This window comes from Poecile atricapillus, chromosome 1, assembly GCF_030490865.1.
Source record: "Poecile atricapillus isolate bPoeAtr1 chromosome 1, bPoeAtr1.hap1, whole genome shotgun sequence".
NCBI classification, from domain to species: domain Eukaryota; kingdom Metazoa; phylum Chordata; class Aves; order Passeriformes; family Paridae; genus Poecile; species Poecile atricapillus.
This window is the reverse complement of record NC_081249.1, coordinates 87,434,186-87,461,691: the sequence shown is the minus strand read 5'-3', so window position 1 is coordinate 87,461,691 and position 27,506 is coordinate 87,434,186. Positions and strand designations below refer to the sequence as shown.

Sequence of the window (27,506 nt, the reverse complement as noted above, 5' to 3'; positions counted from 1 at the left end):
CAATAACTTGGGGAGGCAAGTTTCATCTAAGTTTAAATCAGGGTTTTAAGAAAGTCAATTAATAAATGCTTTTTGCTTTATCCATTTAGTGTGTGCTGGCATTAAAGCAAGGCATCATCCAGTCCTTCAGCAGCTGAACTATAAATGTTAGCATGCAGGAATGGGAAGGAGCCAGATGGCTCCAGGGATGACAGGCTGGTCAAGGGATATCCCATCTTTCACCTTATCTAGGTCAACAGTTTGAAACACATTTTAAAAATTCCCAGTTGACATGAAAGGACCTGTTGGCCCATCCCACTCCCCATGTTGCTCATAGCAACTGGCAGCTTTTCTAAAATCTAATCAGCAACATTAGGGGATGAACAAAGACAGATTACCTCCACCAGTTCTCTCTGGAACACCAGCAGGATGAGATGTACAAGTGTAGAAAGCTTGCTTAATAGAACCCAAATTCCTCTGTTCTGCAGCTAAAGGATATCTGCTTACACTAAGGATAGCAGACAGTTAACTTTTCACTGATTATGAAAGCTTCAGCACAGAGGAACAGAAAGGAATTTCCATTTCAACGAGGTAAAAAAATTAGCTCAACCCATTCCCCCGGCAACACTGTCTTACTCAAATGTTTTCCGAACTCTTAACACACAGCACTCGAGACAGATGAAAGGCTGATTCAAGTCAGTTCTTACTTCAGCTCTTTCTGAAATTGTATAAAAGCTCATCCTCAAGTTGTTTAAATACCAGAAAACATTACTTTAGCTATGTGAAATGCTGGCTGAGGGACCACCATGGCTCAGACTTCCATGACTTTGACTCCTCTTTGTGCATACATCATGTACAGGAGGGGTTACACAATGGTTATTACAAACCCTCTGTTAGAAACCCCTTCGCTGGGCATACATCACAGCAGGCATAAATGAGTATGAATGAGAGCAAATTCCATAAATTCCATAAGAATCCATTTCTACAACACCTAGGGGAAGGCTTCATTCCTTATCTGCTCCACTACTGGCTTTGAAACACTCCTTGTTACAGAATCCCCCAGTCACAAGTGTCACAACCCTACAAGCAGCAAAATCGTGGTTTCTGACTTTATCAGAGCACTGTAAGACAGAGCAGAAGACAACAGCAGCAGCATTCCAGAGCCCACTTCTCTAGCACACAGTGGGCTTGACTTTGCCTGTTTATGGAACTCCTAACTTCCAGATGTCAGATTCAGCAGCACCCCAAATATGCTAGCTTACTCCCTTCTGCAGGCAAGGACGAGATCAGCCAGCTTCTGGCTGCATGATTAAATCCAGGCACTGGCTGATCTCAAAGTATTTCAGAGCTACAGAATAGCTGTCCTAAAGCATATGCTTTAGATACTGGGCAACTGAGTTCTTTCATAATAATAGAAAGTCTTCCAGAGAGAGCAGTAACAGGCACATCTTATTTAGCAAAGGATACAGTGAACAGCTCCACTTGCAATAAATTTTATCTCCCTGCTAATTCAGATATAGGCAAAGGTGCACACCATCAGAGGCAGCAGTCAAAGGAGCTTATGATATAGCTGAACATATTCAAAAATGTATTTAAAATTTAATCTCTGTTTAGAGGTTTTCACTTCAAGATGCTGCTAACATACAACACACAAGCACTACACTTGGCATTCTCCATTCTATATATCTCTAATCTCTATACATCTATCTCTACGCATTATCCACTCTATACATCTCTGGAATTCTCTGTACATCTCTATTCCCTGGCATTCTTCTAGTCAGCATGAAAGGTGCTGACTAAGCAATTGCTCCTTTTGTGAAACAGCTTTCAAAAGTAACACAGCACAGGTGATGGCCTGCTTAAAAATCAAACCCAGACTCTTGCAGGCTTCTGTAACAAATTTTGCTGTGTGGGGAAAAGAAAAGAACAAGTTCTACTTTACTGGCATTACTGTTTGTTTGCACGCAATGGCACCCATGATGGGCAAAGCACTGCTCTAATTCATGAGGAAGCAGAACTCTTCCCCCAAAAACTCCACATGGAACAGCATCTCATTCCACAGAACAACTAATAAGAATTAGGAAGCATTTCAAGAGAGTGCTGCAGTTACTTGATAAAATCTTCTTGGAAGTACATTGCCTTGCTCTCTCCTCCATAGCTAAAGCTTGCTCCTTGCAATTACAAGCAGGAAAAATGCTACTGATCCCTAGGGTTCTTAATTCTCTTTTTTGTGTAAACTCTCTCACTCTGAACACCCTTTCAGCTCTCTTGATAAATGGATTGATTGCAACAGAAGACACCAAAGTGCTGAGTCATCACTCATCTCCCCTTGAGAATACGAGGAGCTGAGCATCATCAGTCAATGGAGGGACTTAAGAATAAGTCTTCCAGTTTTTACTACAAGAGAAGTCTCTTTCACTTCCAACCTGTTATTAAAATGGCCAACTACTTGCTTTCCAAATGGACACTTAGACGTTTACTCTTCACACCTCTGTTTACAGTAAAAATTAACAGTCAGGTGCTCCTAAAACTCATATTTAAGAATGTAAAAAACAACCAAACACTCTAAAACCCACAAACAAACAAACAAACAAACAAACAAACAAACAAACAAACAAACCCACAATGATATTTTGTATTAAGTAACATATTCTGGATTATTTTTCTGTCTTCAGTTCTGCCCTTACATTTTTGACTCCTGATTTCAAGCTTTTCTTCTAGGGCTAATGTTCTGCCTAGCTTTTTGGTTTCCTTTCTTTTCAGCTAGTATTTTAAAAATCATATCACTCTGGGACCAAGACCTTAAGGTAACTGGAGAATTAAGGTAACCATATTTGGCAATATTGAAATCTTTCTATCTCCCACATGATGTCTTATTGTTTGCTGGTAAAATCATCCCATTACTGGCTTCAAATGGAGCTTAAATCTAGTCAAGGAATGTAACATCAAGAGATGTCTCTTATCTACCCATACAGTGCTACCACACACTTCAGAAAAAAAGAGGTACTACACAAAAAGAAGGAATTAATTTCAGACTGAGAAAGTCCAAAAGTCACCAAAATGCTAACGCTGTTGAAACAAACAGCACAAAATGACAACTCATTATTTCAAGGGTTTAATAGAAATTTATTTTTTCTGTAACTTTGAGAGACTCTCTGTTGTTCAATGTAGTCAGAAGACTACAAGCAGGTTCAAACATCGACCAACCAAGCTCCTTTGCTTATAAGGACTCATCTCTCCTCCTCTTTTTCTCTTCCCCGCATCTCCACTCACTGAGCATTGTAAGCATTATAACACAAGACGTTCTTCTAAAAGTTTAAATCCTAACATTTCCAGAACACAAAAAAGCAGGAAGTTGTTCTCTTGGGTGGGCATGTTCAGCTGCTCAAAAATGGAATAACTAAAGATTCAAAACTGAGGATGAGGAAAGAAAAAAAAAAAAAAAAAAAGGAAATAAACCCATCATCTGCTAGGATGGTTCATCTCTGCAAGAACATAGTTAAATAAAACATAAAACTTACTTCCACTCAGCAGTCAAAAATCAAATGTAAACCTGTGCATTTTTTCAGCAGACTGGGTTTTGACAAGAAAAAAAAGAACACTAAGAAAATTGTGCTGAGCTCTCCTAATTCAGAACAAGTACTGCAATGAGTAAAGAATTATTCTGTTCCTGAGGCTAGGCTATTTCAAATGCCACTTGTACTGACATTAGGTATGGGGCCCATGAGAAGCCAGTGGGGGAGAGGTCTTACACCTCCCTCACTGATGGGCCATGTGCAGGCCAGTTTGTGCAGTTTGCACAAAATGACAAAACATTTTGCTTTTTATATTTTGTTGCTCAAAGACAAGCAATCATCAAGTTGAGCAGGGAATGACTGAACGAAAAATCCACTTCTGCACGGATAGTTTACATAAAATAGCATAGTAAAAAGTAACTTGGGAACCTTAGGACACTAACATAAGCAGCAGATGTGTTTATGGCAAGTGTTCCCCAGTATCACAAACAAATAGTGAGATCTCCACAGTAGCTGGAAGAGAGCCATTTAAGAGCCAGATGGTTTAAAGAACAGTTCAGGGTTCTCTTCTTGGGACTTTTTCAATCAGATTATATTCTTCTAAGCACTAACCCAAAGCTAGCAACTCTCTTTTCTTTGCTTTCAGATACAGAGGAAAAGCTGTCCCACTTAAGCTGCCTAAAAATCTCTGTACCATTTTCAGTAGGGCAGGGTAGCTGAATTGACCACAGCAATCACCAGTGACATAAGCACCATTTCACCCCATGTATTCCCACATTGTCCAGTGGGAAATGAATGAAGAGGTCAAGATGAGGGACTACCTGTATTCCCCAAAGCACCTTAAACTCTCAAACAAAGCACTATTTCCCCATCTGTAACCACAGACACTGTCCAATGCTCACCTCAAGCCATGCACCAGGAACTGGGCACCAGGAACTCTGACCCAGAGACCAAGCAAAGATTATGAATCTCAGTTTGTTCCACAGTAGGCAGAATGGTAGTGATGATCAGAGAGTGTTCTGTCTGTTTCCATTGTTTCGGTCAGCCACTCACTCAAACCCCAGCTTGGTCAGCCTGCCAATCTCAGCTTTGCTCTACCAGCTTCCCCACCTTCTTTGGCCTGCAACCTCATGAAGCCCCACCTCTTCTACAGTTCTTTTCCTGAACTCAACACCTCCAGAATGAATTCCATTCCTGTTTCACCAGCAAATGTCACTTCATCAATCACTCTGCTTGCCTATTTTTATCCCTTTACCTGCCTCATCTTCCACGTCTTCCACTCCCAAAACAGGCCCTGCCCTGCCTTTAACTCTGAATCTACACAAAACCATGATCAACCAGGCACAGATCTCTAGGAGCCTCTAGACATTCTACTAACACTTACATTAAGGCTTTTTTCTCTAGCTATATTACTTGGTCAGATAAAGGTATCATCTCTTCCTACAAACCTCAGCACTATAATAAGAGGACAGTAATAATGATGACAAAAGCAAGAGCTGCAGCACTATGTGAGATCTACGTTATCAGCACAAGTTACAGCAGGAAGGATACCTAACTGTGACACCATGTTTGAGACATGGATTGAAGAATAATCTGCCCACTCGGACACGATGGGGAATTTAAGAAGGCACAACATAATTACCCGAGCTGGTCTTGGCTAGGAGGCCAGGATTAGCACTCCAACACTTCTGAAAAGTGGCCAGGAAAGCTGTTTTGTCTCTCATCCAAAGGAAATAAAACCATCATCTGCTAGATGGCCCCCAAACATTATCTGAGGCATCATTTTTACACAGATTTGAGAAACATGTCTTTACTGATACACCTGAGTGATCTGCAGCATCAGTGCATCCCTTAGTGCATTGGACCAGTATCAGCCCAGAAAAACAAGTGCTCTTCCCTGTCTCATAAATAAGACACCCTTAGCTATCTTACATTTTGTGTAGATTTTTCAGCCAGCTACACAGAGACATTAAAGGAAATAGTGACCTAATTCTGACACTGTGGTTTCATAATGTAAAGATAACCTAATTCTTCAGTAGTCCCAAAACTCCTCTTCCTGATAAATGACCTTCTCCCTAGAGTATTTAATATTACTTTTGGCAATTAGAGGACTGAACAGAATATGCAAACTGGAAATTAAAAAGCCTTGCTTTTCCTTTAGATCAGTTAGGATGATGTGTACAAACACAGAAAAACAGTGTGAAGTTTATTGATGTGCTGCTCTGCATTCTAAGATATGGGCAATAAATCTCTTGTTTCAGTGAGTACTGAGATCATGAAAGTACTGAGTACTGAGGGGTCATGAAAGAAAGTTGTTTTTCCCCACAGTACAACACTACTGCTTCAGCGCATAGAAGTTCCTTTCCATTATCTTAAGCATCAACAGGTATGGGCTATAAACAGATCAAGAAAGGTGTTGGTACAACAGTTCCACTTTCCATTACCAAAGACCAGGCCCAAAGACATTCAGCAAACAGCAATACGACAGATTCCAACCAAAAATATTAATCTGGTCAAAACCAGTTTACATAATCAATTTAAAATACCTTAACTCACAATTCAACAGAAAACTGCATTGAAAAGCAAAAAATAGACAAATCAACCACAACAGAGATCAGCTTAGCACAAGTTACCCTTATGCATGGATTGAGAAAGTGGAGGAGGATAAGATAGCAGATGGTCATGGACTTTTCAGGGTACAGGCTAACTGGATGGGGCCATTAATAACAGTGAAGCAGAGAAGAGTTTCTCTGCAGCATCATGCTTGGCATGGAGAATCAATGTTCTCAGAGGAATGCCTTTACTTGAGTGAGGAAGTGCCACTGATGAAGCAAAGTTTTACCTTCCATCACTCCTGCATTACTATCAGTGCAAGAAAAGAAAGGTCTAACTTCTCTTAGAGCAGCATCTTATAATGAGTACACCACTACATGTGGAATCTTCACACGGACACACAACCATGTTGCTATTTGCAAGCATCATTAAAAGAATCCAATAATTTAATTTTATTTCCTAAAAACACTAATGATAATGCTAACAAATATTTTATTAAAATTATGGCAATGGATTGCTTTCCAGATGAAATGCTTGCTGAGCAGTCACTCTTCACTTCTGCAGTCTTCATCCCCTTTGAAGGCCACATATGTGCATGACAGCCTCATGTTACATCATCTGTGAAATTCACTGCACAAAACTCAGTGCACTTGCTTTGAGAATTTGTGGCTTCTCAAGACTTCCTTCCAGTGACACCAATTGCATAAACACCCATGGAGCATAAAAGCAGAGGGCTAAGTCCTCCACCCTGGCTTAAGAACTTCTAACAAAATGGTCACGAAAGTGACAAAACTGCATGAACTAAACAAAGTGGCAGGCTTCAGCATGATGACTTGGGTCAGCTTGAACAGCACCCATTATTGGGAAGAATGCAGTGGAAAACTTCCTTTCCATAAGGACAACTCAGTTACTAAGAGCAACATGGTCAAACTTCCAAAGCCCTCCTGGCTACCATCTATTAATATTTTATCAGTAAGCAGCATCCTCACTGAAAGGTACACACTATGTCCTTTTTCTCTCCTTCACAAGTACTCTCCTCTAACAGATGGTCAGTTTACATGTGGTAATGATCCACTGTAATTAAAAACTCTATTCTCATTAGCAATCCTCCAAGAATACGACAGCTCTGGCTCATTTTTTCTGATGAGTATGTGTTTTGTTTAATGATAAACAGCAGCCAGGAGAATAAAAAGTACAGTAAATTTCTACACTGGGGCTGAGTGGAGGGGTTGGATTACAGATTCCTAAAAGACTGTCAAAGACACCATTCACCAAGGTTGAGAACGCCAAGTTTGAGGGTCAAGACAGACCCTAGTAATCAGCATGTGAAGTTCAGCTGTCTTCTGGAAGGATTCACTAAGTGTAATTTATATTCCCTTCACCTTTCAAGTCCTTTTCTCATTTCAAGTGAAATCAACATTTACAATCAACTGTTCTACCATAATTACAGAACAGAATAATCACAAACTCTGTTTTCTATAAAGACAAAGATTTACTGCTTCCCTTTCCTGCAATTCCTCTCCTCCTCTCCAGTTGGAAAAGCTGGAGGGCCAACACAGACATATATTTTTCAAGAGTCATTAGCTTCCCACCAACACTACAGATCATTTTGGATTCAGTGTCACCCAGAAAGGAGACCTTGTGTACTATTGACAGTGTCTGTAGAATTACTGACTCGAAAAATCAGTAACACCTGAGAAAGACCATCATCATCTAGAGGTCCTAAGGGGAGGACAAACAGCCTTGCAGACAGGACTTTTAATCAAACCTCTGCAGATACGGGTTCAATTCTTAGTTCTTCCATAAATCACTCTCTAACACTCACCATCTGTAAATATACATGGAGAAGCATTTCCCACTTCAGATCACAAACACTCAGCTGCTGGGAGCACCTTTTACTGTTTTTTAATTCAGAATCCCATCAAGCAGAACCTCAGTTAATGAGTGGTGTCCCTGAGATGGTACTTCTGCATATAACAGCACAGGCAGAGCCCCACCATGCTCCACGCTAGGTTACCTGCAGGGCCCCAGGAGGAATAGCAGAGTCACAGAGACAGATAGAATAGTACAAGTTAAAGCATCCTCCCAGGATTAATTTCTTGGCTGGCAGGTACATACTATGTACCAGGGTTTAAGATAGGTTTTTTTAATCTCTGCAGCTCCTCTATCAATTTTTCACTTACTTCAAACTTCCCACAAGCCTAGCAAAAACCTGACTGCAAGTCAGTAAAAAGCAGGTATTTTCTAGTGCCAGATCTGACTACTAGATAGAAAATTATAATTATCAAGATAAAATTATTTCATGTGCCAGTGATGACACACAATCCCTCTTAGAGGAAGTTCTATTTTCCATTTCAAGCAAATAGATTTTCTGTCCTGAGCATCAAAAATTTAAACCACTCATACTCCCCAGTGTTTTGCATTGAGCATGGCTCATTTCCAAAAGCCAATGTCAAAAAGCAGTAGGGAGGTCCAGTGTTACATTACATCTCAATTTTTTCTGCATCAGTCATGTTTGCTTTGCAGTTTTCAAACGCAGTTTTATGTGGTGTTTTTTCTGCTGACTCTGAATCCTGAAGTATCAGCTCTGAGTTTTAGAGACAAACTGAGCTATTTTCTTCTGTCACACTTTCACTAATAGCAGTATTTTTGCAGGCAAATTCTGCTCTACTGTGCAAGCCCTCATTGACTTAACAAAGCCACTGTTTCGGTGAAACATGCAGATCTCCTTCTTAGCTGGAGCTAAAAGGACAAAAAGTTAAAAGCTTTCCAAGTTACCTCAGTCAATAAAATCAATAGATGTGCATCACAGGTGGCCAACTTAGAACATTTGAGCCACATAAGAACTGCAGGTAACACTCATGGGTCAGCTCTATTTGACTACATTCCCAGGTTAGCCTCATGCAGCAACTAAGTACAGAGACCTGCAGGAAGTTGTTGTCACCTCACTCTCCCAAATTACTCAAAGAAATCCCCTTCCCCAGAGCTCTCCTAAATATGAGGTATGTAGCCTGTGGCACTCCACTGCTGAGAAATTTAATACAAGTCTCACAGGGTTGGGAGAGTTGGACACCTGCAAGATACAAATGGCTTCATTAAGTGTCACTTTTATACAGCTCCTGTATTATATAGCTAATAAAATGTCATCTCATCTGCTTGCCACTTCAGAGGTCATACAAACACACGAAAAAATAAACAAGGGCAAAAAAGCAGAGAGATGATGTAGAGCAGACAAGGGGCATGACTAGAAGAGAAGTACACAGTGCTGATCTCAGGTCTGACACATCCTCCTGCATGGCCCTGTTAAGACAAGCAAACCCTCAGGTGCCTCAGGTGCCTTGCAATCCTTAATAAAAGGCTTTGAAATTCGAAGAAGATGTCTTAATACCCCTTGTCCCTAGCTTCATCTTGGATTTTTGCTAGTTTCCCTGTCAGGAGCACAGAGAAGTATTGTAACAGGATTCTCTGCCTGGAGTGGGGAAAAACCAGCCTGAACATTTTTATTTGCAAAGCTATCAGTGGTGAATGGAGAAAGGGATGCAATGGTGGTTTTGGTGCTGAAGAATGCTGAAAGCAGCTGGACTCATCAACCCCAAAGTTAAACATTCTGAGGAAGAAAAAAGTACCTGATAAAGGACCCAAGAAGAGATACTACTTACAACTTAAATAAAGATGCTGAGCTGGTACAGCTGGCCTGGAGACATAGGACTGACAGTCAATCACTTTATACTATAAAAATCCATTCCCACTTTTTAACTGTGGAGTGTTCTAACATGTTCCTTCTCCAAGTGTGTGTGTGGAAATTCCTCCCTTGGGCAGGGACACTCCTCAAGGTTACTCCTCACCTCAAGGCTGAGCAAAAGAGATTTCCCCTCAGTCATCAGCACAGGTGAGTAACAGCAATCTCTACTTAATAACTGATTTTGCTAGCTTTAATCTAGTTGCTTGAATATTGCTCCAAAAATAGTACACTATACTAGCAGTTATAGCTACCTATCCTGATTAAGATCTTTTAGTCTGATCATTATAATTATCTAATAAGTTTAAATAAATAATTTATTTTATATCTAGATAGATAGATAGATAGATAGATAGATAGATAGATAGATAGATAGATTTGGGTTGTCATCCTGAATCCTGCAGGACAAAATTCTAAAAAGGTTCTATAAAGGTGTAATGACACCTATATAATCCTTTAAAGATAAACTGTTGGCATGGTCTGGGGCAAAGACTGATCCCAGCTGCACTAAAACTCCGCTTTGAGTAGGAGTTTAGAAAGCAGGAAGATCCTTTCTGCACCTCGTGACACAACAGGAGGTCTTCTTTAATACATTTTGTCTGAAGTTCGCATTCTGTCTGCAACACTTGTGAGTCCTGATTTATTTATTGCTCACGAAAGGCAACAGTAAAAAGTGAATTGCTCATAGCCAAAAAGTAAACATGGTATCTGCCAGGTCCTTGGGTTCTTCTCACTTTTGCTCCCCAGTTTTTCTTAGGAAAACAAAAAACTACAAGGCTTTTCATCTGCAGCAGAGATAAGACGCTTTCATGCTCTGCCAGTGTGTGCCAAACCTATTTGGAAAGCAGCATCACCAGGCATCCTTTTGTGAGCAAATCTATTAAAAGAAAGCTCTGTAAAGAAAGTGCCTCAAGGCTCCAGTTCAGTGGTAGCTATGGCAGTGTTCCTGTGCTGTTGGCTTGCACTCACTGTGGAAAGTCCCCACGAAGTCATGAATAAACTGAGCTCTTTATGCTTTTGCCATGGGATCACATGGCCATATCAGTCCAAAATGAGAAGGAATCTCTTTTACAAAACCCCACTGTTCTGAAGGTAGAAGAATGAGCTCATTTAAGCAGGTCTTCCCAATTCAGTACCTTTGAATAAGAACTGTTAAATAAAAGCTCATGTCATTTGTCAGCTGAAATGTATTTTCTATCTCCATCACCATATTTGAGTGACCAGGCCTTGAAAACAACTTTTAAAACTCTCTTCCTAATTAATACCTTAAACAGAGATAATTTGGAGTCAGGTGACTTAACAGCAACTACATCAAGGTAACAGTTTTTGCTCAATGCCAAGGACATTTTAAATTAAGTCTCCCACTGCATGACAGACAACTCTATTCACAGAAACAACAGAAAGAAAAAAAACCCTAAAACAGTAAAACATGCTAAAAGAAATCCATGTGTCCTGTAAGTCTGCAAATGGAACCATCATTGTCCTTACTTCGGCACAGCAATGCTAAACTGAGTATTTAAGCTGAATCTATCTCACTTTGCTTAAGCCATTTACAAAGTAGCAATGTAGAAGCTCTTGTAATCACATTTACCTGTCTCATCTGCAGCACCTTCCTCAAAACAAGTTCAGCCACAATCTACCACCCCCAAAGGGAGCTTTTGGGGAATCTCTCAGGTGCAGCATCCATAGCACACACCTCTAAGGATAGATAGATAGATAGATAGATAGATAGATAGATAGATAGATAGATAGATAGATAGATAGATAGATAGATAGATAGATAGATAGATAGATAGATAGATAGATAGACAGACAGATAAAGAAAGATGACTCCTGTCCATGGAGCTGGAAAGACAATGGAGTTTTCCTGACACAAAGAATTCTGTCACAAGCTGTTGAGAGCAAGCTTAACAAATCCTCAGGCAGTAGCAGCTGGCCAGTCACTGAACAGAGTACCAGGCACTTTAGAGTTTGAAAACTGGCCATCAACATTCTTCTCTCAGAGAGCTGACTTCATCAGCAGCAAAGCCCAGACAGTGATGAAACCTTTCAAAAATCCTACTTTGATTATGATGTTCAAGTTCAGGACTTCGCCTGAAATTGCTGGGGTTTTTGGTTGCCCATTTTGTTGCGGTTTTTTGCAAATGACAGCTCAGGTATAATTTTCTAAAAATTGATTTCAGAGAGGACTGTAGAAAAAGGCTTGATTTTCCAAGAACTTGCAGAAGTATTACAAAATGAAAACTTTACCAAAAACAATAGTCTATTGAAAAGGCATTTTTAATGGGCTCAGCTATTGTCAAAATCTCAAAACCAATTCCAGTTCATGACCAAGAGTACTCAGTCCTTCCTTCTCCACACCTTCTCAAGTGCCCCCTGTTTCACCCTGTGGAAGCAAAAGTATTTGTAACCTCTTCTTCCTCTTCCTTCCTGGAGTGCCAGGCAAGAGGCTGCCTCTGCTCCATCTCAAGAAGCTGAGCTATGACTTATCATTAGAACAACCTCAAACTCAATCCCATGTAATGTCATGCTCTCTCTATCAGGGTTTCTTAACCACTTCTAGATTAAGAATTTTTCAGAGAAAAAATAATTTAGGGTCCATGCAGCACCGTGATGACACTTCCATGTCTCTGTGGCAAACTCTTGTGCTCCTGTTGGTTGAAAGGTTTTTCCTTTCAAGCATATGCTCCTGAATCTTTACACTGCCTTTTGTTTCAGCATGGCAGTGCTCATATCAGCCCTAAAACAGATCTTAAATCTATACAGTCTATATAATCCTAGGCAGACATAATTCAATAAGCCTGTTTTTCCTTTTCATGCTATTGGGTTTGAACATTTTCTTTGCTAAACCTGCCCACAGCACATCCTATAACACAGAAAACCTTGGGCTGACTACCCATAAAATATATTGCGTCAATGGCTAGACATAAATCTGAGCTGATGCTGCAGCAAAAAGAACCACTGCTGAAATGAATGTCACATCATGTTGTGGTCTCGGAAGAACAGACAGAAGCAGGAGATACTACAGGGCAGAAACAATAAAAGAAGCCTCCCTCTCTCCCCCAAGCTGCTATGAAGCAAAAAATTAGGCCAGAGACTGTCATTACAGCTGTATTGTAATTACAGCTCCTAGAACCTTTTAGCAGTAAGTTGAGGACAGAAAGAAGTTTCTTTAGTAGGTGCCGAGCTTCTTTCAACAGAAAACAGAAAAACATCTCTCAATCATCCACTCAAAAATGTGAAGTCATGTCAGAGAACTGTGTGCATGCAGGAACAGTGCCCTCAGATTTATAAAAGTGGTGCCTCACGCAAGTGCAAGTGAACCCTCTCAGCTTTCTGTGGTGGAGGCTGGGAAAGAAAGCAAGTAAGCCAGCAGCTGTTATTCCTCAGAAACCTGATCATAACCTCATCAGGATCTTTGCTTCCCCATTCAGTTACTCAAATTCTGAACCACAAAAGAGCATGTATGACATTAGTACCAGTAAGGCTGGGCATGGAGAACAGATCAGTAGATGTACAGCTGAATGTCGGGCAGAAACAAATTTTGTGCTGTGGATCGTAGCAAAAGAAAGAAAGGAGGAAAGAGACTGTGGCAATACAGGTGAAGAGACTAAGGATGCTTTTATCCTCCCATTTTTCTCTCTTACTTCTTTATGAAGCACACAGCAAAGCTTTAGAAGACAAAAATACTTCTATGTCTATATTCCCACAAGTAAACAAATTACAGTAGTGTTTCTTCCCTCCTTCCACATTCATTTTATGCACATCTCTCTTCAATATGTTTGTTGGAGAGCTCTTTGTAGATCTAGAGTCAGGATCTCCTAATTGCAGTTGTAAGAGTTCTTGAATAATAAGGAAACAAAAACCATCCAGACCCAAACAAGAAATTCTTCCTTCTTTCCACTGCTCTGGCTTCACTGTCCTATCCTCCTGAAGTGCTGCAATGCTATCTGTTTCTTTGTGTTCCTGAGAGTTTCCCAAGATACAGGAACCGGGAGAGCCAATTCCTATGAAGAGTTATGCAAAGAACCATAGAATGAGGTGGGACACCACCATCAGGGATGCAGGGAATGAGGACAGCCTGGAGGAAGAACAAATTTTATTCTACTTTTTGCATGTCACCTTCTAAGATTAAAAAAAAAAAAGCAGGAGGGAATGCTGCAAAGAAATAATAGTTGAATGAAAAACATATTTCATGGTGGGAAGCACAGAGAAAAAAAAAAAATCACTGGTTAAGAACCAGAAAAATTAGAAGGAAGTAGCAATTTAAACATCAGTGACATTTCTGATAATGTGTCTAATGGCACAGCACAGAAGAAAATTAATCCTTAACTTTCTAATTTGGATTTATGGGAGAAGTATATAATTCAGTGGATCTTCAGCATGTAACATACAGGGAGTATTTCAGCTTTCCAAAGGCATGTGCTGCTTCAATCAGGATATGGCATCGGAATAGGTTGGGGAGTACTCATTAAATCACTTGTTTATTATTCACACTACAGGAATGTGAGTTCTATTGGTAAAATGAATCAATCAGAGAGCAAAGAGCTATTCTCTGGAGTTTGCATTAATCAGCCCGACAAGCTGTCACTAAGGATTGGGTCAGGCTCATAGCACAGCATCCAACCAGTGGGGAAAAAAATCCCCGAGACGGCTGGAACAGGGAACAGTTCACCCATTTAAAGCTGTCCCCAGAGGCTTGTGTCAACCATTTATTACTGCTCAGACACAGCTGCTGAAGCTTTTAAGTGAGAAACCTGCATTCTCGGACATTCCAGAACTGTGTGGAAACATGCTTGATCCCAGCTAGTTCTGGGAGGACAGGCAAGATGAAGTATCCTGAAAGAAATACTGCTGGGCTTTAATATAGCCCTCTGAAGAAAATGCATTCATGAACTTGGAAAAGGTCTAAAACTAGGACACATGTCAGAACAGATACACTGTTGGGAAACACTCAGAGCTGTCATGCAGTCTGCACTTCAATAAAAGGTTTTTAAAAAAACAACACTATTTTTACAGACTATTTTTCATACAAGCATATTGCTTTCAAGGTTTAGCTGTTGCCCAGACTCTCTCAATATAAGTCTAAAATATAAAGTATCAGTTAAAAGAATGTCACTCATGAGAATGCACCAAAAAATAGCTTTTTGTTTTTTTTAAAAACCCAAACAAAACAAAGCCCCACAACCATTAACCTGCCCCGCTCCCTACACTGCTGGTAAAGATCATGAACTCCTAAAATCTCATTATTGAGACAGACACTCTGTTAATGAGAATGAACATAATAGAGAATACAAGCACTAGCTGGGCTGCAGGACCCCTAAGCAGACCAGAAACGTGGAACAAAAAAAAAAGCAGTCAGCAGTTCTGATAATACTGTGAAGCCGTGTAACACATATAGCAATGCATTAAATCAATACACTGCACCAGAGAACACCATCACACACTGCGGCCACTTGGATGGAGGAGTGATAAGATCAGTGTTTCTGTTCTTGTCAGCACTTGTGCCAACTGCACCCTCAAGCTGCATCGAGTTTAAAACGGAGCATGACCTACAGGGACAGAGCTGCAGGATGGGCTACAAAAATTGCTGAATAGCTCGAAGGAGAAGTGGTTGAGCTGAAATGTACTTCAGGGGAGGCTGCCAGGGAAGGCAGTCCAGAGGGAAAAGCAATAAAAGGATGAGTGTCTAATTGCAGCGATGTCGTATGAGTGCAAATGATCAGAAGTGAGGAAGAAAATCTCTGTCCTCACAACAGAGCTTCTCCATCTCACAGAACTCTACACAGAGCACTGTGCATGCTGCCACTCTAAACTTGATGTTAAAAGCTACACCACAGAACTACAGAAATATTACTGTAAGCATTTACATACAGCCTCAGGCAGCATTAGCAAAAATGCATCCTGTAGATCAAGAGATGTGATTACTCCACTCTATCCAGCACTTGTCAGACCACACTTGGACTACTGTATCCAGGCTTGGTCACTCCAGCTTCAAGAAACTGAACACCATCCTGCATTGTTCCATCAAGACAAAAAAATTAATGCAGGTTGCTTCACGGAAAATTTTGGCATGGCTGTAAGAAAAACTGAAAACAAACTGAACTAATTGAAAACAAACATTGGATTAGATTACCAAGAGAAATGGTGGCATTTCTCTTGCTATAAATACTCAGCATGGAGCTTGACAGGGCCCTGGGTAACAAAAACTAAGGATTTCCCTTCAGCAGAAGGTTGGACCAGATGTTCTCTAAAGGTTCCTATGATCCCAGAGTTTTTTCTATGATTCCATGATCCAAACATATGTTATGCGATATGCACTGCTAAATACTACTTTGCCATAAACTAATTTTAAATTAGATTTTTTCTGATTTTTCTTTCCATTTCAGTAATAAAATAAAAATTAAAATAGTCATGACAAGGCAAATGGAGGATGGCTCACTGTTTTTCAGCATCTATTGAAATTAGAAAGCACAAGACATTAAAGGAAATACCCTTTCACAGAATAATTAAACAAGTAGACTTTCTGCCAGAGAATTTAGGATAAATGGCTGAAAGGAGTTCCATGAATTCATTCAATTCCTTTAGTCTCTATTAAGGATTTTTTACCATATACTTTAAGAGGCAAAACACACTAACTTTTGGTCTGATCCAGTATATCCAATTTTGGACTTGAGCCTCATGTATGGGAGATAAATCAATATACCAGAAGTCAAACATAGCAGTATTAAATTGTAACTCCACTACAGTTTATTTGGATCTTGAATTTAAATACTCAAAACAGAACCATAGAAATCCCACCACTAATAAGGCAAATCTTACCACTAATACCTACTAAATCATGAAGCACAACAATTATCTGTTTCAATTAAGCTATAAATGGACAAGCACACTAAGAGACAAAACAAGAAAAAAAAAAATCCAGCAACAGTATCAGGTTCCACTTCTACCTAAAAGCAGAAAGACAAACTCAAATTTCCAAAGAAAATGGGATTCCAACCTGCCAAAACAACAGATAGCTCTGTCACCCCAAGATTATACATCATAGCCACCTCCACAGGCATATTCCACTAACAGAGTAGATAACACTTAAAAAAACCCTAAACAAAAACAAAAGTAACAAACCAGGAGCAAATCTAACTCCAGCAATCTGGATTTTAGACTGCATCCTGTAAGACACAAAACCAATGTTGCACTGAGATATCCCAGCATCTTCCCAGATGCCGAGAGTGCAATGAAAGATCCCACCTGAGAGTCCTCTCTACATTCCACATGCTGAAAAAGCTGTTAGCACAGACATTGCTCAGGCAGTAAAAGACTAACATATGGCTTGAGGGGCTATGGAAAGTAGGAAGAAATCCTACTGCTAGCCATGCAACAACTCTACCTTCTGTAAGTGCTATATCCAATGCTGGGTTACTTATTAGTTATGGAATATACTTTATTTGCTGGTTTGGAGACATAAAAAAATATTACAATGAAATCAATAAAGAGAGATATCCCACAGCCAAGTCTTCACCTTGTCTGGCATCCATTGGATGACAATCTCAAGAAGAGACCTCCAGTTTACTCCACGACACTTTGCAGGTGGTGGGGAGGTTTAGGGTTTATGTTGTGTCATGAGAAAACTTCCACTCCTTTAGGTACTTCTGGATGTCAGTGGCACGATGCCAGACCTCTGAAGTACACAGCCAAATAAAAGGAAGCTGTACCAGTCCTAAACCTGGTAGGAGTTTTGTGCCAGCAGACAACACTGCACAAGCATGTGGAGTTCCGAGGTGGCTTGGCTCTGAAGTCTCTCACAAGCCACATGGCACATAACAGATGGTTGGTTCTTAAGACACTTACCAGGGACTTCAGGGATCCAGATTCAATTTCAGTTTAACTTTGTACAAGTCTCTTAGAAGGACACATCTACACCATGGATACAGACAGATATAAGCTGTCTTTGCCCAAGCTAATCTGGCAATGAAAGTGCAGCAGGACTGCTGCAGACACCCAAGCTCGAGGGAAGTGATCAGCAGGAATTCTGAGCTTGTCGGCATTGCCATGCACATCTCAACACAAACCTCTCCATGCTGAAGTCTGCTGCATGTGGACTTCTGTCCTGGTTTGGGCTGGGATACAGTGCTGTGTTCTGGATTTGGTGTAAGAATAACATTGATACGACAGAATCACAGAATGCCTTGGGTTGGAACGGACCTTAAAGATCATCTAATTCCAACCACAATGCCATGGGCAGGTAACCAGGCTGCTCAAAGCCCCATCCAACCTGGCCTTCAACATCTCCAGGGATGAGGAATCCACAGCTTCCCTGGGCAATCTGTGCCAATGCCTCTCACTTGTTGCTGAGCAGCGCTTACCTTGAGTAAAGGATCTTCAGGGTCTCATGCTCTGCCAGCGAGGAGATACAGAAGAAGCTGGGAAAGAGTGTAGGCAGGACTGGCCAAAGGGATATTCCAGGCAATAGAATGTCATGCTCAGTACTTAAACTGGAGGGAGTCAGCCCGAAGCCATCAATCATTGCTCAGGGATGGGCTGGGCATCAGTCAGTGGGTGTACTGTACCTCACTTGGGGGTTTGGGGATTGAATTTATATCTCTCTCATTGTTATTTCCCTTTTAATTATAATTATAATTTTGTAGTTATTGTTGATACTATATTTTATTTCTATTATTAAACTGCTTTTACCTCAACCCACTTACCTTTCTCATGATTCTCCTCCCCATCCCACTGGGGTAGAAGGGTGGGGAAATGAGCAAGCAGCTGTGTGGTACTGAGTTGCTGTCTGGGGTTAAACTTTGACAATTTGCTAGTTCTGGTCTCTAATGGCTCTCAGCCCTCTACCCTGTGCTATAATGCAGACATTCTCTTTGTTTTGGTGTCTCAGCTTTCTGTATCAGGAGGATAAAAGCACAGCCCATACTTACCAGGGTGTCAAGAGGATAAATACATTAAGTGGTCCTAAGGCACTCTGGGATTAAGGCAACAGATGTAATATCAATTCCTTAAAGCAGTGAAAACAGAGAAGATGGGGCAATTGAAACTCTAAGGAAAGAGCAATTGAGAACATGAAGTTTATTTTTTTCTAATTTAACTGTGTCTCAGCATCCAGAGGACATTGCAATAGAAAAAGGGAAACTTTGGAACACAGCAATAACTTGATGAAAGGTAAAACGTGGGGGATGGGCACAGAAGTAAAGGATCATAAGATTCTTAACCATCAATTCAGTCTAAAATTACTAGGAAATAAGACAAAAAGAGATGTTTACATTTCTGAATTACAATCTATTCATAGACACCTCTCTTACCTGCTTAAGGGCATAACTAGTTGGAAACTCTCCAAGACAATACAGAAGAAGAAAGGAGTCTTGTGAAGAATCCATGCTTCTCAGCAGTGACACAGTGACTAACAAAATGCAAATATTCAGCAGCACCATTTAAAACAAAGTGTGCTTAATACATCAATTAAAAAAGCCTAAAAGAACAAACCTCTGATTCAGAAGCAGCCCTTCTAGTAAATTCCAATTCTCTAAGATAGCAAATTGGGGAAATTTGATTGAATAGTACAATGCAAATTATTTTCCCTCTGTTTCAATTTTTCATCATTTTAGCCTCAGTGATTGTACGCTGTGGTACAGAGATACAACTATGTAAGATGGAATTACTCCCAGTTAACTGCTTCCACTGTTAACCATTCCATATATTATCTGCAGAGTAAACTGCATGGTTTAAGTTAATATGCTTTGCAGCACATCCACAACATGGTAGAAAAGTGCACACAAGCAACTAATGCATCTCTCTTAATGACTGGTAATTTGTTAAGCTGCTGAACCCTACAGCTTATAGTCATCTGTTCATAATCTTATCTTCATCCATAGCCCATTATTGTCTTGTCTCAGTCTTCTTTATCATAAAAAAATTTAAAAACATTAAATCCTGCTTATTTTAGTAAAAAAAAAAGTACCAGTCACAGCTCAATACATTGTTAGAAATTAATAATTCTGTAGCAGATGATTATCATACCAGTTTCTGCTGGTTTTTATTCCTTGCAGCAACTCTCAATACATGTCATACACTTTTAAGAATCAACTATAATGTGATAATTTTCTACTGCAGACCTATAATTTTTACCTACAGCAGTACAAATTGTACCAGAATGCACATAAAACAGAAGTATGGGGAAATCCACAATAGAAATAAAAAAGATACAAATTCAGTCTCTGATGCTTCATGATTTGCCACTCTTATATGGGAAGAGAGACATGTACAGACTAGTTTAATGTATTTTCAAAACTATCCCTGCTGCATTGGTTAGAAACAGTAACAAGGGGTTTTCATTCAGGAGTCAGAAGACAAGATTAGCAAAAGGAGCTTGAAATGAGGACCAAGTAGATTCAACATATTCCGTGGGTACAGAGTTCTTTCGCTACTAAAACAAACAATATTTTTAAACACTACTAATTATTTTGATTCTGAAAAGTTAATTCTCATCTCCTATATTTAACAACAAAAACATAGCAAACACAAGGAAGCAAAGAAAGAAATAAAAGAAATGGCAAACTAGTCTTCCTGTGCTTCAGCTTCCATCCCTTTCCAAGGGGTAGTCATCAGCTCTGTTCCTAGACAACATAGAGCTTCTGGATGAGAGAGAAGAGACCCAGCATGTTAACTGCAGACCCAAACACTTAAAGATGGGTTTGGGCTGCTTAATAAGACTATAGGGACTTGGCTGCAGCTTGATTAAGGAAAACAACAGAGTGACTGGATGCTCTGTAACCCTGTGGAGAAGCTAGCCCTGGCTGCATTACCTGAGCAGGGATAAAGCTACTGGCCAGGATGCCAAGTTTTGAAAGACAGTACTGAAGATGAGCTGTAGATGATTTCTAAAATTCAAATTGTCAGCAAATTCCATGAATATTCACAATCCTTGCTGTACTGGATACAGTAGTTAAATGAAGAAGGTTTGGATAGCCACGTGAACTTTGGCCCAGCTCAATAAAGGCAGCAGGAAAGAACAATCATTCCAGTCAAATTTCCAAACAACTGGAAGTTCAATTATCTCTGCTGAATAAATTCAGCAATTTAAATTGCTCCTAAGCAGCAAGGGACCGAGCTATATGGAGATCTGAGTTGATTTAAAGCTAATTTGTGTCAGAAAGTTCTGAAATGGCTTTCAGTTCAGTATCTGCAGTCATTTCTATAAAGTGGTATTAAAACTATTAAGTTTTATGTGAGAAGTCACCAATAGGTTCAGCAAACATTCACTGTCTAATAACACACCTTCAGACATATGAGGTCCCTTCCCTTTGTTTGGGAGGTGTGGTTTATTTATTTCTGCAAGATATTTAAAGCAAAGCCCAACATAAACATCAGAATTCTTCCTTTTGTTTAGTTTTCATAAGTTGTTGAAGGGCTGGGAAACTTTACATATTACAAACACAGAGGACCTACAGTATTCCATAATATCTGTGGCTCCAGGAACATTCCAACTATGTGTACAGCAAAACCCTAATAAACTACACTTTATTTTGCATAAATTAGAATGCATCGTCCCATTTTTTCTACCCAGGTCTCCTTCTGTGTCAGCAGTGTTTAAATAAACAAATTAGATGCCTCCTTGGACAGCCAGATAATGGAGTTACAAGCTCATCCTCTACTCACATAAGAAAGATTATACCCCTTTGGATGGGCCTCTTGCAGACCTACTTACCTGGGGGGGTAGCAGTAGCAGACAAAAAGGGACCCTGCTAACCAAGGCCCTACCAAGTGGCTTACTGAATGGGTCTAGGAATGCAGAATTAAGCAGGAAATATCACTGTTATTACCCTTATTCAAAATTGAGAATAAGTCATCACTTTATGGAAACTTGATACATTCTTATTTTTACAGTTAGGGGAGTTGAAACATAGAAGGCTGAAGAAATTTATTTAATGTCATGCACAGATTTGTTTAATGTCATCCTCATGTCCTCAAAGGATATGAGGAACAGAACCTGAGTCATATGTTTTAAAGAAAGATTTAACTCTGGGAGTACAAGGATGCAGGGAGAACTGGAGGGGAGGAATTTGTTTTCCGACTTGAAATTCTTACTGTACTTCTCACCTTCAATGACCATAAACCTCCCCATGTACAAATGAACAAACTGTCCAACAGGCCACATTACAACAGTTGTGTACAAGTCTGCTTGAGTGATGAATCAACTCGTTGTTTATCCAAAATAACAGACACAAATGGCTCTCACACCTACCTACAGCTAGAATTAAAATGTTTCCACATTGAAGGAAAACCAAAATAATTTTTAAATCCCCCACGCCTAAAAAAACCTCCAAAACAACCTAAATAAAGTGTTATTATAGTGTTAGCAAAGAGTAGTGAGAAGAACACTGCAAAAAATGCCATATCTCATGTCTTGCCTACAAGTTCAAACAGCTTAGACCCTAAAACGAGGTATGAGGCCCTCACTACCCAGATTAACTAGTGTAACTCAGCTCTCAAGCAAACCTCAATATTTTAAATTAAAACTAGTCTCAGGTCTCCAATAATGTTTTAATATTACCCTGTAATGTCATCACGCTGGTTACAAATGGACTTCATTTACCTCACATTCATTAGGACACCACACTGTTTGAACTCAATATTACCTTTCCTTCTCCTCCCAGTCAAAACACTGTCATGCTAAAACGTTTATCTAATAGTTCTCTCCCACAGAGGTGCATGTTTCCATAGGGACACCAACAGTGCTATACCATTTGGAGAGGAAACTAAAACTAATAGCTGGGATCTTTTCACAGCTTTTCAAATCCCTATCAGAAAAAAAAAAAAAAATTCTCCTGCTAATGTCACTGAAAACATTAGCTTTCTCAGAATTCACTGTCTTGCTGGTTTCTCTTGGGGTTTTGTTGGCTTTTTGATATGGGGTTGTTTTGGGGTTTTTTTGGGTGGGAGGAGGGGTTGTCTGGGATTTTTCTGTTTGCTTTTTGTTGATTGGTTGGTTTTGGATAGTCTTGTTTTCACAGGATTGCACCGAACTGTCACCACACTTATGTCATTAGAGTGAAAATACAACAGAAGTAAATATCCCTATTATGTCAAGAGACAAGCATCCCAGAGTCACACTGCCTCTCCTTGTCATTATCCCCTGTGTAAGAAAATGGGGACTATCAGATAATGCAGCCAGCGGGAGGGCAACAAAAGAGAGAGAAATTTAATGTGTATCCTTTCCAAAGCTGTTTGTCGTTAGCAATTTTGTTCTGATTTAAGGGACAAACTGTCCACCCCTTTTAAACCTCAGGGATTAATTTTCAGTTATTTGTAGGGACATTTAACTGTCTGTCCAATAGGTTCAGTTAGGTATTAAAGCTTTGTACTTCAAACTAAACAGTGCACTATATAATTTATTCTAGTTTGGCATAAATAAGTATGGATTACCTTATGGAAACCATTCTAAAGTTTTTAGCTGCTTTACAGTACCAAGAGTTCTGACAGCAGCCAGACCCAGAGAATGGACATGCTCCCTTCTCTTTTAGTATGATCTGAGACTTTAAAGTGACCTGCATGGCTGCTGTTCTACTGTCTTTATGCTCATTGATAAATGCACAACGTTGGTTTTAATCTACAGAAAAAAAAAAATTAATTATTCCCGCTATAACATTAAATTGCACAAATAATGCAGAAAAATATTCTCCAGGAGCAACAGTCTTTATTCATTATTATAACAACAGAGCATCAGGGAAAAATTTGCTGTATTTGACTTTTTGCTGCTCCTGCTGTACTAGCAAGTTTCCAGCCCATGTTTTTCTCTTCTATACTTCTGTTTCAGTAAAAGGAAAATGATAGTACAAAATTTACTTTGAAAGTAAATATTAAATAACTGAATTTGTATATTTGACTCCACTGAAATTAGATAAATTATAGCTTCTGCTTATAATTTCTGCTTTTAATTATAACATTAATACACAGGTATTATTCTTACCAGATTTTTTTTAGTAGCTTAAAATTAAACATTTTTAACAAAAAAATACCATTAAGGATTTTCTTGAAACAGATAAGATCAGACTTAATAATCGTGCCATACAGCTCCTAGTAAAATGCATTTTGTATTAAAATTAAGCAATAGTAAAAATTACCAAGATGTCGATTATGAATGATTATGTATGCAGACTCATTAGCCTAAGTTAAATTAATAGAACAAGACAAAACGTAACCATGATCATTGACTGCTTGCAAAGTTCCCTAGTGAATTTTTAGTAACTTATGTCAGTCATTTCAATATTTCCCTTTTAAGACCATATGATATTCTCATTTCATGAGTGATTTTTTTTTTAATCTTGTTTCATAGAACTTCTTTTTTATAACCAGTAATATCTTCTGATACATTTTGTGAAAATAATTATTGTAATCCTTTTCTCTTATAACAATGAAGTGAAATCTCCCTTAGAAAGACATATACCCTAAGGTTTATATTTCGTGATTACCTTCCTTGACAATTTAGCTGCCATCTGTAGAAGCAAAAATCAATACTTTACTTCTTCTGCACAGCAGTATCAGCTACTTTGCAATCTCTGCATGTTTGCACATAAATATTCTTGAAGGCAAACTAAATCAATTAACATTTGTAGTTGTCCATCCAGTCCCTTTGCAAAACGTATTATGCACTTAGGATGAATTCAGTGTAAATCATCATCCTAGCCACACAATTAAATACTTTAAGCTTCCTTAACCCTCAGCTCAGACTTTCCTAATCTCTGAAAGAAAGCAATGCCAGATGGCCATGAACAACTGTTAAGAATCAGAGGGACACAGAGAAATACCTGAAGCTCTCAGTAATTCAGTGGAGAAACACCTTCTGTTCCAACTTACTGCTAGGCCTCACTTAGACAAATTTACTTTGTATAACTCGTAGGTCATCCTTCCAGGTTAACTAATACACATGATAGTAATTTTCAAAAGCTGTATTTTCTTGTCATGAGTCAAATTCACAGACACTGAATTTTTGCTCCAACTCTTGGTTGCAATTATCACAGTGACAGCATGCTGGCTACAAAGTGCAGAGAGAATCCACTGACTACTGCACTTCTCCATCACTTCAAAACATGCAAGTGTGTGTAAGTATCTATGTATATGCATTAAAATAACTAAAATATATTTTATGTAAAAATAATGTGTGTAATCTATAATATTCACATACAATTAGTTGTCAAATCTATAGGAGTTAGCTGCAAGGCTGAAAGAGTAGCAGAGCTCACTGGCCCATGAGGCACAGATTAGGCCCCATTTCTCTGCGTCAAGAAGAAATGATGGAGAAAAGTTCCTCTTTTCCTACAGAAGAACACCCTCCTCTGAGCCAACATTAAGAATCATTCCAGACAATCATGTCCAGCATGCTGGAATGCCAAAGGGCACCTCCTGTGTTCATTTTCAGAGGAAGCATCTCATAAGCACCATTTTATATGGTAAGAGTGTGGAAGTGGTCTCCTCATCTCTGAAGACCAGGACCCTCATTCTGCTCTAAATTACAGTTCAGGAAATTTCATGTTTACAAATGAAGCTTCTCTTTTTAAAAATAAATCACCTTGCATTATGAAAGATGATAGTCACTGCTCAAGAGCAGGCCACAGCTTCACAGTTTTGGACTTGGGTTTCTTAACAGAAATTCAGAAGGAATCAGTGAGAACAGGCAAACCTGGGAATGGAAAAAGAAGGTTAAGAAGAAAGATAGGACTGAAACAGCAGGGAGTGCTTTCAGGGCAGGGCAGGAGCAAAGAGCGCTGGCAGAGCTGTGTGAGGAGTCCAGTGCTGGGCTAGCAGGAGTGAGAGATGCTGCAGGTGCACAGCATCAGCAAGGAGCACATACAGAGCCAAACATTCACAACCTCTCAGACAGTCATGGTGGAACTAGTGGAGGTTCCAGGTATGAAGCTAGGTGCAGCCAACTACAGAACACATGTAGTGTAGTTTGCTTCATTCTAGTTGCATATCCATGAGTCAAAGGATAATGTTATTCATTTGAATCTCTCAAACAATAAAATAACCCAACCAAAAAAAGGAAGAATACAGCAAAACTGGAAGAATGCATGGGAACATCATTCTGGCTTGCAAAATTGAGTACAGGACAGCTACAGTGAAGAAAGGGGGACTTCTGAGCAATTTAAACCAGGCTGAAGGATCACATGTCTATTGTAAACTACTCTGAAAAGTACCCGATATCTTGCATTTAGAATTTTTAATAACCTTTCATATTTACCAGGCCAGAGAATTATTTTCATCCTGAATAGCATGGTTCACACCAAAAAAAATATGCATCTTCAGAATACTGGATAGAGATGTGGTGATAAAGTTTAGTAACAGAAAGAAAAGTGATTTAAGCCTCACAACAAAAGACATGGTAAGGAGAGCGTGAAGGGGATTAACAGGTAAGAGTAAGAGCTGAAGAAGAACAGGACACCAGAGAACTGTTCCAGATGGTAGGCTAGTTTTAACCTAAGCAGCAAAGTGTTTGTATAAAAGTCCAGTGGGAGCTGAGCAGACAGAGATGAGCACACAGATGAAGTCTGAAATGTTCTTGCAAGTTCAAGGAATGGAAAAAATGGGCTCTGAAGGTCTGATGCAGAGTCAAGAAAATTGCTGCTTGGGAAGAAGAAAAAATCAAAGAAAGATGTTGCATCTAAGAAGGTGAGGAGTAAGAGACACCTACATAACAGATCACAGAGGACATGAGTAATGAGGCCAGATAAAAGCTTTTCTAAAACTAGTCACCACATACAGATATGGAAAAAAAATACTTCAAGGTGTCGAAGTAATGCAGCATTGAGTCAAATAGCCAGTTTGATATAAATATGGTGTGTTTAAAATTATTTATGCCAAAAATACTTATGGCAACTTTCTAGTAGGGTATGTGTACAGAAAAAGAAAAAAATTAAAATCATAAGTAAACTTTGATGAGATGTTCTTCAGTGATCAGTTCTATTTTTCCATTTCAGTAAGATGCCCACAAGTTCAGTAATAGTAGGATTTCAGTCTGTTACTGATAAAAGCTCACTGTTGCGTGAGCGGTTCAACAGTGTACCAAATCTCCCATTAACTCTTGCTCTTAGAGGTTATTTCAGTAAGTGGGTCAAGATAAACAGAGAACCTGCTAGTAAGGCTCCTAATTTGAACAATGATATCTGTAGACCATTGAACTAGACTATTTGAACTAGACTGCTAATGCCCCTTTTTCCAAAATAAATCCCAGGATGTTGTTTTCATTTATTTATGAAGCTTACTGTATGTTTCTGGATCACAGCCATGAATAGTTTTGTTCACGTGCCCAAGCTTTGTAACCACCAGGAAAGCAGTGACCTTTGCTTTCAAACTAAGCAAGCCGTTTCATATTGGGTTATATACATGAATACTCAGTATTTCAATTAGCCTGTGATTTCCTTAAAAACACTGTACTGAAGGATGCTTAGCTGGCAGATGACTTAACTTTTCCTCTCTCCCTTGTATGTGACAACACTTTGCTCAAAGTAGCCATTACACTTTTAACTCGCTGGCTGAAACATTCATTGTTACAACTCCTCACGCCTCTTGGCTGATGGAGGAAAATCAATTTTGATCCCTGAGAAGCAAGTGCAAGTCTCCAACTTCACACACCAATGTGTACAATTGCAGCTGAAACTGAATCCAGATTAATTCACCATTCCAGGCATTTTGCATTTATGCCGAGACCTTAAGAG

General features: G+C 39.4%; 1 protein-coding gene across 6 annotated transcripts in view; it reads right to left on the bottom strand.

Moving 5' to 3' along the window:
- Nucleotides 1-27,506, bottom strand: part of TSPAN9 (tetraspanin 9) — a 167,920-nt gene that overhangs the window by 63,914 nt on the left and 76,500 nt on the right. The window lies entirely within an intron of this gene.